At 43.5% G+C, this 12,815-nt stretch overlaps 1 long non-coding RNA gene across 1 annotated transcript in view; it reads left to right on the plus strand.

The window, feature by feature from the left end:
* LOC129143807 (uncharacterized) overlaps positions 1-4,045 on the plus strand; it is a 90,634-nt gene extending 86,589 nt beyond the window's left edge. The window contains exons 2-3 of the long non-coding RNA XR_008547724.1: positions 349-457; positions 3,936-4,045. This is a non-coding gene — a long non-coding RNA (uncharacterized LOC129143807). The remainder of the gene's footprint in view (positions 1-348; positions 458-3,935) is intronic.
* Positions 4,046-12,815: the final 8,770 nt, after the last annotated feature.

A 12,815-nucleotide genomic window follows, 5' to 3' on the forward strand; every position in this document is an offset into this window, starting at 1 on the left:
GTGTAAAGCACTTTTCTAGGTGTTATTTTACTCCCCCTCACCATCTCTGTGATGGATAATTGCACCTTCACTGAGGCTAAATGAATGCCTGTGAGTATGTATGGGGTTCCTAGGGCTGCTGTAACAAGTACTGCAAACTGGGTGGCTTAAAGCAACAGAAATTTATCGTCTCACAGCTCTGGAGGCTAGAAGTCCAAAATCAAGGTATTGGCAAGGTCATGCTCCCTCTGAAACCTGTAGGGGAGAATCCTTCCTTGACTCTTGCCAGCTCTGGTGCTTTCCTGGCAATGCTTGGCTTTCCTTGGCTCGCAGCTGCATTACTCCAATCTCTGCCTCTGTCTTCCCCAGGTGGTCTCTCTGCGTGTCTCTGTCTTCATGTGGTGCTTTCTTCTTCTTACAAGGACATCAGTCATGCTGGATTAGTTCCCACCACTACTCTCTGGGACCCCCAAATCAGGTAAAAATTTGAGTTTGTAAACTTCTAGCACTTTTTAGTAGTGGTTCCTTGCATTCCTCTAAATTCTCTACACTCTGTCTTACCTCCTCGCTTTCATTAATTTAACTAAAAATTGGGATTATCCTCTTTCTTCCTTGGTGCTGGAGTGTCTTGTTCTTTAAGGCCTTTCACCTCTGCAAATTGTCCTCTTCAACCCCAGCCTGCACTGGCTACTTGTTTCTCTAAACCCTGTAACAATTAGGGTCATCTTGTAGGTGGGTTGACTATTTTACAGTTCACCAGTTCCTGATTGCCACTTTAAAAAATTTGCCTTATTTTTGACAAAGGTGCCAAGAACATACACTGGGGAAAAGGCAGTCTCTTCAATAAATGGTGCCAGGAAAACTTGATATCCATATTCAGGAGAATGAAACTAGACCCCAATTTCTTCTTATATACAAAAATCAAATCAAAATGGATTAAAGATTTAGGCTGGGTGCAGTGGCTTACTCCTGTAATCCGAACACTTTGGGAGGATGAAGAGGGAGAATCACTTGAGTCCCGGAGTTCAGGACCAGCCTGGGCAACATAGTGAGACCTTGTCTCTACAAAAAGTAAACAAAATTAGCTGGGCATGATGGTCACATGCCTGTAGTCCCAGCTACTCAGAAGGTTGAGATGGGAGGATTGCTTGAGGGCAGGAGATCAAGGCTGCAGTGAGCTGAGATCAAGCCACTGCACTCCACCCTGGACAACAGAGTGAGACCTTATCCCCCCCTCCACCCCATCCCACAAAAAAAAGGATTACAGAATTAAACCTAAGACCTCAGACTATGAAACTACTACAAGAAAACATTGGGGAAAATCTCCACGACTTTGGTCTGGGCAAAAATTTTTTGAGCAATACCCCCAAGCACAGGCAACCAAAGGAAAAATGAACAAATGGGATGATGTCATGTTAAAAAGCTTCTGCACAGCAAAGGAAACAATCAACAATGTGAAGAGACAACCCACAGAATGGGAGAAAATATTTGCAAACTACTCATCTGACAAGGGATTAGTAACCAGAATATATAAGGAGTTCAAACAACTCTATAGGAAAAAATCTAATAATCTGATCGAAAAACAGGCAAAATATTCAAATAGACATTTCTCAAAAGAAGACATCCAAATAGTAAATAGGCATATGAAAAAGTGCCCAACATCACTGATCATCAGAGAAATGCAAATCAAAACTACAATGAGATATCTTACCCCAGTTAAAATGGCTTATACCCAAAAGACAGGCAATAACAAATTCTAGCAAAGATGTGGAGAAAAAGGAACCCTCATACACTGTTGATGGGAATGAAAATCAGTACAAGTACTATGGAGAACAGTTTGAAGGTTCCTCAAAAAACTAAAAATAGAGCCTACTTTACCATCTGGCAATCCCATTGCTGGGTATATACTCGAAAGAAAGGAAATCAGTATATTAAGGAGATAGCTACACTCCTATATTTGTTGTAGCACTGTGTAAAATAGCCAAGACTTGGAAGCAACCTAAGTGTCCATCAACAGATAAACGGTTAAAGAATGTGTTACATATGCACAATGGAGTACTATTCAGCCATGAAAAAGATTGAGATCCTGTCATTTGCCACCACCTGGATGGAACTGGAGATGATTATGTTACATGAAATATGCCAGGCACAGAAAGACAAACATTGCCTGTTCTCACTTCTTTGTGGGATTGAAAAATCAAAACAATTGAACTCATGGACATAGAGAGTAGAAGGATGGTTATCAGAGGCTGGGAAGAATAGTGGGGGTGAGTGGGGAAAAGGTGGGAATGGTTAATGGGTACAAAAAAATAGTTAGAAATGATGAATAAGACCTACTATTTGATAGCACACCAGGGTGACTACAGTCAATAATAACTTAATTGTACATTTAAAAATAATGACAAGAGTATAATTGGATCATTTGTAACACAAAGGATAAATACTTGAGATGGAAATCCCATTCTCCACAATGTGATTATTATGTATTGCATGCCTGTATCAAAACATCTCATGTATCCCATAAATATATACATCTATTATATACCCACAAAAATTAAAAATTAAAAAGAAAGAACATTTGCCTAACCAGGTATAAGCTCCTGATTCTCAGAGATAGAGACTAATCATGTCTTTGTTTGCTGCTTTAGGGTTTAGCATAGGCTTAGCACGTTGTAACTCTCATTAAAGCCTTGCTGAATGAATGATATTTGTTTGTTTCTGATTCTAACTGCATGGCAGAGTCCTCTGGAATAATGTGACCACCCAGCCTATGACGTGGAGAGCTGAGCAGTGAGCTAGTAAGGCTAATGCTTGCAGGAAGCCAAACTGTGCATTCAAGCCCTGCACTCAGTATACTTGACTTTTTTCGTAAATTTGATTCATCTGGTTAATTACCTTAACTTTCCACCAGACTTAGCCTGTACCAACACAGCCAAAATTGCAAGAGGTTTGGCCAATCTAAGGACTAGTGGGTCGGAAGCTAAACTGATCAGAGAACACAGCAGGCCCAAGAGGATAATCTAAGGGTTGCTTTGTTCCAGGTGTCCTCAGAGAGGCTCCGCCCCAGGGGATCACATTGCACCTCCACTCCTGGGGAGCAGAACGCTTCTCTTCCCTCTCCAAAAGCTGGCAGGGGCCCTGAATACTGTCATTCTGTCCTCGCCAGCTGTTTCCCTTGCTGACAGCACATCCTTTGTGAGGCCCTGGCGTTTCCTCCTCCTTCCTAAGCACTTCCCCTGAGACTTTCCACGGATGGCAGTGGGGCAGCAATGAGCAGAGCAGATGCTCAGCCCTTCTCTTTGTTAGTGGAGGTGACTGTCCCAGTGTTTATGACACCCATGGAAGTTGGCAAGAATATGAAATTTGGAATGTAAGAATTTTAGGCTGGATGATGTCTTTGGGATAGTTTTACCCAAATGAACCTTGTTTTGCCGGAGGCAAACTTGGAAGTCAAACAATGAAGCTACCAGCTAAAGAGGCACTTTATGAGGATAAGATGGTAAATCTGAGATTAGGACACAGATCTTCCACCATTTAGACCAGCATTGTCTGCTCTCCTAGGTCATTTTGGGAGTCAGCAAGACAGGAGCAGGCAGGGATTCTGCCCCATAAAGGAAGTATGGGGAAAGGCTTCCCCCTGCATGCAGGATTAAATCCATGTGAGCTGGTCTCTGCTCACCTGTCCAGTTTCATTTTGCACCTCTCTTCCCCTTGTTAACAAAACTCTAGCCATCTTGACGTTCATTTCCAAGCTCCTTCAAACTTCTGAGCTCTCACACATCCTGTTCCCACAATCTGAAGTACTCTTTTGCCCACATTTCACCTGGATAATGCCAACTCATCCTCTAAGCCTTAGCTTAAATATCACTTCCTTAGAGCAGCCTTCCTTGAGCACTGTCATCTAAATAACACACACCATTCATCACATTCACAGGACTATGCATTTTCCTTCACAGAATTGTCTATTTGAAGTCTGCTGCTATGCTAGCTCACCTTGACTGCAAGGCTCCTGACAGCAGGGATTACTGTGTAATCTGGGCCAGGCACATAGTAGGCCCTCAATACATACCTGCTAAATAAATGAATGAATGAATGAAATAAGAGACTGACTTTTTGGATAAGGTAGGACCAACCTATTCATCTATTGTAGTTTTGTTATTGCTGCCGTATTATAGAGAACTCATTATTCGAGCAGGTCTGGGATACAGGTATTATAATACCTGAGTTTTCATACACATCAGTTGAGGGTCAGAGAGGAGGAGTACTTGCCCAAAGTCATCCAGATTATAAGTGACTCTATTAGTCCGTTCTCATGCTGCTAATAAAGACATACCCTAGACTGGGTGATTTATAAAGGAAAGAGGTTTAATTGACTCACTGTTCCACATGGCTGGGGAGGCCTCACAATCATGGTGGAAGGTAAGGAGGAGCAAAGTCATGTCTTACATGGCAGAAGGCGAGGGGGTAGGTACAGGGCAACTCCCCTTTATAAGACCATCAAATCTCATAAGACTTATTCACTATCACAAGAAAAGCATGGAAAAGACCTGCCCTTATGATTCAGCTACATCCTACTGGGTCCCTCTGGTGACACGTGGGAATTGTGGGAGCTATAATTCAAGATGAGATTTGGGTGGTGACACAGCCAAACAATATTAGTAAAAGCCTGGGCTGGAATGCAGGTTTGCCTGGCTCCAAAACTGAAATTTTAAAACTATTTTATGATGCCTCCATTGTATGTCAGGTACCTTTTCGGTGTGTCAGAGTATCATGATGTGCCCTTTGTGCATCAGATATTTCAGGGTCTGGTTTCCCCAAGATTGTACACCTAATTAGGGAAAGAGCCAAGTTTCAACAAAACCTTGCTGTCTCTCAAATTAGAGTATTGTATGCTGGCTCCATCCTCAGGGCACACCTTGGGTATACACTCTTTGTGGTCTAAGGTTCTCTAGGGCACACACTAGCAGAGCCCTGAGTAGCATGGGTTAAAAAAGAAGCCATTACCACATCCATTTACCATGAATCCTGTTTTGTTTTGTTTTTTTTACCCTGAGTAACTGAGAACAAAGCTCACTTCACCAAAATGTTCTGATGCCAGGGGTCCCAATGAAACTCCTGTTTTCAACCACTTGCACATAGTTAAGTGGAGACAGTTAAAACCCTAATTACTGAGCTGGTGGGTCCCACTGACACCTGTAAGACATTTGGTACAGTGCAGGAAGTAATGCTTCCTTTCCAGTTTACATCACTATTTAATCTAATTATTCCTTCCAGTTTGGCTTTCACATATTCCATCAAAGAAGAGATTGCTCATTTCCTTGTGAAACTGTATACGTCCACCGTAATGCTATTTTTCACCTCTCGTAAGTAATCTGAGATTTCCTAACCTTCTCCCCCTACTGTATTCTCTGGCTAATGTATAAACTTGGAAGAAGTTTCTTGACAGAGAAGTCAAGAGGGTCTCACTTGTGGGACAAGCATTTCCATTTCAGAGAATTGGAGAGCTCAAAGGGGCCTTTTACTTCATCTGCATCAAAAGTCCATCCTTTTCTAATTGAGGACACTGAGGCCTAGACAGCAAACTCTTCCTGAGCTCCTGCCATGTGCAGGCTCTAGGAAAAAGGAGTGGATGAGGCCAAACAAAGCCCCTGCCCTCAAGGAGCTTGTGTCCAGAGAAGCAGAGAGAAATGAATGTAATTGAAAATAATCAATGAATTCCAAATGCTCAAATCAACGTGTAAAAGAAGTACAGGTTTTCAATGAGAGGTTCCCTGAGTAAGTCATGCTTAAAATAAATCATAAAAAATGAAAAAAGATTGCACCAGGTGAAGAGTGAAGAAAGAACACTGCAGGTGGAGGGAACAGGCATGCAACTGGGGTGACGGAGAGATGTCTGGAACAGTGGGAGTGGGCAAAGTAAGAGAGAACACAGTCAAAGAAGCAGCTGAAGCGGTGGGCAGGGGCCAGTCTGTGAAGCTTTGGAACACCTGTTAAGTTCTCTCCTTGAGGTCAGGAATGGATACTCCATTTTCCCCAGTAAATCTCTCTCCACCCTTTTGCACTCTGTGCCCTAGGAGACTGACCTCTGGGGGTCACCTTGAGACAGCTCGGTTGCCCTCTGCTTTCTGTTTGGGTTTGGCCACTAAGAGGCACCAGGGGAGATTGGAGAGCTGGAGGAGTGACCTCAGTGTATTCATTCCCTGGGCTGTTCCCCTGCTGGGTTGCGGGTTGGCGAGACACTGCGCTAGGGAAGGCCCCGGCTTCTGTTAGTTGATCATCTCCTATGGGCTTCCCTTTGCTTGTTCCCTTAGGCTTAAGGGTGGTGATAACTCTCTGCCTGGCCAGTGTCTGGTCATGTCACCTCTCTTGTTGGTGTCACTGTACCCTGCCCACTCCACCTGTAACCAGTCCTTCGTGAAACTCCCTTCAGTTGCTCTGAGTCTTCCATCTTTCTCCTGCAGGGTCCTTTACAAAAGGGCTCTGGCATCAAAGGGCAGCCGGCGGTGGAGACGGCCCTCAGAGCAACGACGTCAGTGATGTGGATCAGCGGCTGCAGCTGAGGAGAGCGGACTCAGTCCCAGTCCGCTGAAGGAGGGACATGAAGTCAAGGGAGAGGCAGCTGGCAGACCTAGCAGGGGACCCTCTAAAGTCCCATGAAAGTACATATGACCAAAAAAGGGCAGCTCTCAACTCCTGCCAGGCCCAGAGATCTCAAAGCCATCTAATGAAAATGCCTATTAAGTAAGAACTTTCCTACATCCCTTTCTAGCCCCTATCCCTGACCCTGTGCCCCAACCATGAAGGGGCCAGACATCAGGATAAGCAAGCTGGAGGAAGAGATGGAAAGGAGAGGGAGATTGTGAGAAGCAGAGCAAGTGAGCTCTAGGCACTCCCAATGCGTGAAGGCATGTCTTCTGCCCACAGCAGCCAGCTCAGGAGATAGGAAACATCCACGGATAAATTCTAATCTCTATGTTGAGTCACTGGCTAAGAGATGTCAGAAAAGTCATAAGATTGCCAAAATTTTCATCCAGGTGCAAGGGAATGACTACTACTCCCACCAAACAGATTTGGAGAAATCAGGAGAAGCAAAACGCCCACACTTGCCTTCAGGATTACCCTTCATGAGACCCTTTCTTCTTGTTCAATTGACCAGTGATTTTAGGGAATGCTGCAAACTAAAATTGTGTTGTGTTTACAAGTTGCCTATTTCACTGTTGAACTTATTTGACCATGCAACACTTTTTGGGCTAAAACCCCAGTGTAATTTTTTCTTGCCATGTACTTTGGAAAATGTTGCTTTTGATACCAAACACACAAGTAAACAAATAAATAAAACAAATAAACATTTTCTTCCTAGGGAGGACATTATAATAATGGCTGGTTAGGGCTGGTATGATCTAGTAGGCAATGGAACTATTGTTTTCGGTGTTAATCTGCCCCAAAGCACAGTTTTAATCAAACAATATAGTTGTATAATAAATAAAATGTCCATGCTCAAGACCAGGAAGTTATAAAAAATCATCAGAGAATACTTTGCGTATGTCACATGTTATATAAATGGTAACTCATGCTAATAACGTGAACACTTTGTATTCCTTTAATGATCTCTGGGACCCCACAGCTCATACAGAGTCAGGGGAGGGGCCTATTGGGCATTAAAGAGAGAGTGTTAATAGAATCATGAGTATTTGTTTATCATCTGTTGGCCATCAAAATGAAATGTGGTGGACTTTTCCTGTATAAAGTGATGCTATAATTTTATAACAAATTTAAAAGACTTGCTAGAATTACAGAAATAAAGTAATAAATGAAAGCTAGTGGCCAGGCGCTGTGGCTTATGCCTGTAATCCCAGTACTTTGGGAGGCTGAGGTGGGCAGATCACTTGAGGTCAGGAGTTCGAGACCAGTCTGGACAACATGGTGAAACCCCGTCTCTACTAAAAAATACAAAAATCAGCAGGGAGTGGTGGTGCATGCGTGTAGTCCCAGCCACTTGGGAGGCTGAGGTATGAGAATTGCTTGAACTCGGAAGGGGGAAGATGTAGTGAGCCAAGATCATGCCACTGCACTCCAGCCTGGGTGACAAAGCAAGACACCATCTCAAAAATAAATAAATAAATAAAAGCTAGGAAGAGAAAAACAACAGATGGAAACTTGCCCTAGAGAGGCTTTGGAATTCACCTTTGTCCCAGTGAGAGAGAATAGACCCAGTAGGCAGTCTTAAAGCCACGGTGTATCTCAGGCACCCATCCTTTACATTTTCCCCACGAGGAAACAAATATTGAGGCTTGTGGGTGCTAGTGTAACAACTGTCACTTGGAAGGTGTTCACAATATATGTGCCGAATGAATGACTCTGCCAACTCTGTTGTTTCCTAGGTGAGAAGGACACAGGTCCTACTGTGTCACTGTCTCCTTTCCTCTCTGCTTTGCTGCCAGTTTTTTTTTTTTTCTAGATTGTGTCTAATGTCACTAAATGTCTAAATGTCACAATATCACTACTAGGTAAGAACTGTGATTCTTATTTAATGGATGAGAAGACTGAAGCCCAGCAAGATCACACAGCTGGTGAATGATAGATAAGGTCTTATTGCCCCAATGTGAAAGTAAAACTCAGTAAAATGTGCCTCTTCTTGGACCTATTGGACTGTTGCACTGTTGCACACTAAGCCTATTACACAATAATAATAAAGCACAGAGGAGACCCTCGGTATCTTTCTAAAAAGCTTTAAGTGTGAGAGTTTGGGGCCCTGTAGCTCTGAACATTTTATGAAACCAAGTATAATAATACTCGATAGGCATTTCCATGGGTATGAATTTATGAGACATTAGAAAGGAGGCCTAAGAATTTTGAGAACAGAGTTAAGAGGATGACGCACATTCTGATTTTTGACAGCATCTTGAAATAGGTGCAGTTTGTGTTTGGTGCCCTCTCGCCTCCATTTAGTGCCTTCAGAACCTAAAGGGCTGGGTATTTAAAGGTGGAATTCCAGGCACTACAGTAGGCAATGGAACTATTGTTTTGGGTGTTAAATCATAAAGGAGGCTCCTTCTTTCTCCTTGTGAGCATCTCCTTTAGCATTCCTGTGAAGTTGCCACATCTTCCTGCTCAGTAGAAAGCCTTGATTCCTATGGCTAGTCTTACTTTACAAAAGGAAATCCTGAGGAGTGGAGAGCCAAACCAAGTCAAGGAAGGGGCAGACTGCATTCTCCTTTGACCTCCAGACTTGTTAGTTCCTTGACTTTTGGATAATTTTGTTCCTTCACCCAAGTACACTAGGAATAGCTCATTAAACTACCCTTATTTAAACAGATCACGATTACAGTCTCTGCTACCTCCATTAGCACTCTGAGCTCATCTCTCACTGTTCTTCCCCACTCACTCTGTTTTCAGCACATCAGCCTCCCTGATGTTCCTTGAGTAGATCAGGTGTGCTTCACCTTTGCAATTTGCTTTTGCATTTGACCTTTGCACTTTGCCTTTGCACTTCACCTTGGCACTTGCTGTTCTTTTTCTTCCTCTGGGTACCCTCATGGCTCCTCACTTACCTCCCTCAGCATCTTATTCAAATGCCAACTTTTCAGACTCAAACTCATCTGACCACCCCATTCAAAACTGAGAACCTTCCCTTACCTGGAACTCCTTATACCTTTTCTGTATTGCTGTATTTGTAGCATGCAGAACCAGAACAATGTCCAATACAGAGAAGTTACCCAGTAAATATACTGAATGAATTAATACATTTAAGTAGCCTCTGCTTTAACTGGATTTCCTGCAGCCACTAAAAATTCTGAAATGCCTGTGCCCAGGTGGGGCTTCCTATTCAAATACCTCTCATTTTTATTAAGCTCCTTCCTGGTCACCAGTCTGAGGTCAAACTTGCTGCCTAACAGGGGCAAAGAAGGAACACTGGCTTCAGTAAGCACAGTGAAAATACCAGGAATGGCTACATACTTGGAATCAATCCCATATTCTACCTTTAACACCCTTCTTAAATCCCCTTTCATTTCAAATTAAGGATGACAAATAAGAACCAACAACTCAGAGTTGCCTGGTTTTCAATGTTGAATTAAAACTTAAGTCAGCCTTCATTTTTATCAATCTTTATTTTAGGGTCAAGAAGATGGGTTCTGGGGGTGGAGCATTTGGTTTGAGATCCTTGTTCCATGCCATAGTAGCTACGTGACCTTGGGTAAGTTACTGCCTCTCTCAGTGCTCCGGTTTCCTCATCAGTAAAGAGAATATGATTATAGCTACTTCATGGGGTTGTGGTGAGAATTAGCTGGGGAAATACGTATAATGCACTTAGAACAGTATAGAGGAAGTGTTAGAAATTTCCCTTATCATATGGTGGGAATACTGCTATCTTTCATTGACCTTAAGTGGAAGAAATGCACCCCAGTTACCTATGTCAGCTCCAGACTCCTGCTCTGGGGGTGGGGGTGAGGGTTAGTGATTCTTTGGGTCTTATATCAGTGTGACTTAATGAGACGAGGAGTGCCCAGTGATGCTGGTTACTTAAAAACACCACCCTCTAGCCAGCCTGGCTGGGCCCTGGTGATTACTCCTGCCCACTGGCATCCTCTGGTAGCCACTGCCTGTGCCTGTTGGCTGGAGAAAAGACCACATTCGGCACTCTTGCCAAGTCATGAGTGAGAGGCAGGCTGGTGCCTTGCCCAGCCCCATGACACAGGAGCCTGTTGCCCCAACTGAGATAATTTTCTTGTCACTAGGCCTGAAATCCTCACTCGAAGTCATCTTCAAACTGGTGTTCTGAAACAGGGCCAAGTCCCCAGGCCTGAGTTTGCAGGCTGGGAGCTGGTCTTCCCTAAAATGCACCTTTCTAAGAGAAGGAAAAAACTTAATACAGCTTGCCAGGGGGAATTAAGTGTCAGTGTCTGTTTTTTTGAATGGCTATTTGCATGTAGACAGGAAGCTTCACAGTCTTTTGCAAAAGCAGCGGGGAAAAATGAAAAAAGAAATCCCTCACCTCCCCAGGGAGACATTTGAGGAATAGTCAAGCCTGAGGGAAGTTTGGATGCCAAGAAAGCCATGTTCTGCACTAGTCAGAATGTGGACATGGTGGGCGAGATTTGGGCAGCTGCACAGCTACTGGGCAGTTTTCTATTCAAACCCACTCTGGCAGAGGGGAAGTGCTCTTTCTTTCATTCTTTCATCACTTGTTTTTTCTTTTTTCTTTTTAAAGGAAAGTTAAAAAAAAAATTACAAAAGATCCAGAGACACACTGATGTCACTGAGAGGGGAGACCCAGGTCATCATCAAAAGTTGGTTTTAGGGGACCCCCCTCTCCACCCCACAAAAAAAGCTGAGCTCTAAAAGGCAGCCTAGACAATGGATCAGATGCCAAACCATGTGAAGTGCCCAAAGGCAACTCCAAAACACTCGGCCCACCAGTGGGTGGAGGCTGCCAAGGAGCCAGATGCTGTAGCTTTAAAAATATCTTCCGCTGCTTGGCATCTGCAATTGCAGGCTGCTGTCTCCAAGAAGGAGCGGGCGAGGGCTGGGACAGCTGGCCAGGCCGCAGCAACCGGCGTATATGTAACGAGAGCGCCTCTAACCACGGGGCTGCCCATTTGGCCTCGTTAAATCACCCTCAGCATATGGTGAGAGACATCTGCCCAGGATCTGGACCTCACAGCCTGGAAGAGGAGGGCTCAAAACAAGCATTCTGAGGCCTGGGAGGGCTAGAGGCAGCTGGGAAGGCATTCCCAGGGCCGAGGGCCTCCTTTGACAGAGACCTGGTTCTGAGAAAGAAGGGACTGACTCAAGGTCATGCAACAGTGTGCTGTCAGTGTGCTGGGGAACAAGTCATTGAGATTCCTTCAGCCTCTGTTTACTTATCTGTGAAATGGGGTAAAGTATATACCTCATGGACTTGATGCGAGGGTTAGATAAAATAATTTAAGTGAATACACCTTGCTTAATACATTTCAGTTGACTATGATTCGCAGTCTTCCAATTATAAACGTTGAAAACAGCCACTGACATGTTATGTTTTCAAGAGGCTTTGGGAAAGATCCAAAACTCTCCCCAATCCGTCTCTACCTGCTTACTGCTGGATGAAATTCACTTACCCAGGAATTGCACCAATTTTTGGCTGCTATTAAAATGCAGCCTTACTTCCGAGGGCAAAACTTTGAACTGTGAAGAGTTTGCCCTCAAGGCAGGTTTTTGAGGGCTAGCAGGGAGTCCTAAAAAAAAAAAAGGCAAACTAGGATGGGAGCCAACACCTTCATTAGAAAACAGCTCTTTGCCTCTTAGAGCCATTTAACTTTCCTCTACCTTAAATCTCGACTCCAAATAGCAAAACTACGGTTTTATTTATTTACTTATTTTTTGGCTTCCAGATAACATTCTATTGGATTATTTTTATACCACTACCCTCTCATTTTAAAAAGCCACTAGTAAGTAAATTCTTAAGTAGGGCAATGACCCAGCCTCGAAGGTAGTGGGGATATATACTCCCAAAGTGGTATTAAATAAGAAGAAATTCATACAGATATGCTGGTGGACATTGGCCATGCATACCTATGGTAGCTAGAGACACACCACTTTTTTCTCTTTATATAAGAGTACTTCATAAATATTTCTGAAGACTATGACAAATCCTTGGAAGTATCCAATATCTTTCCAAGATCAAATCTGAGACTTTTCATTACAGTGACATTACTATTCTTTCCTCATATTTGTGGTTGCATTGCCAGCCTTTATTCTCACCTGTCTCCAATCCCAACAACCTCTAATTGCCTTTTAGAGCTTATGGGTTCCAGGTTCCACTCCAGGTGTGGACACATGACTGTGTTAATTCAAGC

This window comes from Pan troglodytes, chromosome 1, assembly GCF_028858775.2.
Source record: "Pan troglodytes isolate AG18354 chromosome 1, NHGRI_mPanTro3-v2.0_pri, whole genome shotgun sequence".
Classification (NCBI taxonomy): domain Eukaryota; kingdom Metazoa; phylum Chordata; class Mammalia; order Primates; family Hominidae; genus Pan; species Pan troglodytes.